Consider the following 625-nt stretch of genomic DNA (forward strand, 5'->3'; position numbering starts at 1 on the left):
TTCTTGTGAGGGAGGAAAGAAAAGTTGTTGTAATCTTAAGCAAATGATATGGTTTCGAACTCTAAAAGTTCATCACTTATGCAGGACACTGGCTCAGTTCTTGATCTTCTCTACGACGAGTGAAAGATCAACCATTGTTTCTCTTGTGTATATGGTTATGGAGCAGATGGCCATGGATGTTTTTACCCCTTGTGGGTGGTGGCATAGTGTACATATAGGCCATCCACCCTCCCCACTCCCTGCCTTTGCCTAGTTTTGCTTAAAAAAAAATTCAAAACAGTGGTAAAAGATTTGCCTCATTGATTTATTAAGAATAAGAGAATTGTGCAGTTAATTAATGAAAAATCGGAGAAAAACTAAGTTTCGGTCTACTATGACTTTGTTGTGAGCGGCGTTTAATTTTTCTTTCTCACGTGCATGATTGATATTGCTTGTGTGCTTCCTAATCATGCAGAGGCCGGATGTATGCTTATTGTTTGTATATCTTTGATGCTACAATTTAATTTGTAATACACCTTGTATCGAAAAATATGGTTTGTCATTCACGTTGAAACAGTACTGCAGCCTTGTATGCAGGTGAAGTTGCATCATGATTCGGGACAGTCCACAGACTTAGACTTTTGTT

Source organism: Triticum dicoccoides, chromosome 1B (assembly GCF_002162155.2).
Source record: "Triticum dicoccoides isolate Atlit2015 ecotype Zavitan chromosome 1B, WEW_v2.0, whole genome shotgun sequence".
NCBI lineage: Eukaryota > Viridiplantae > Streptophyta > Magnoliopsida > Poales > Poaceae > Triticum > Triticum dicoccoides.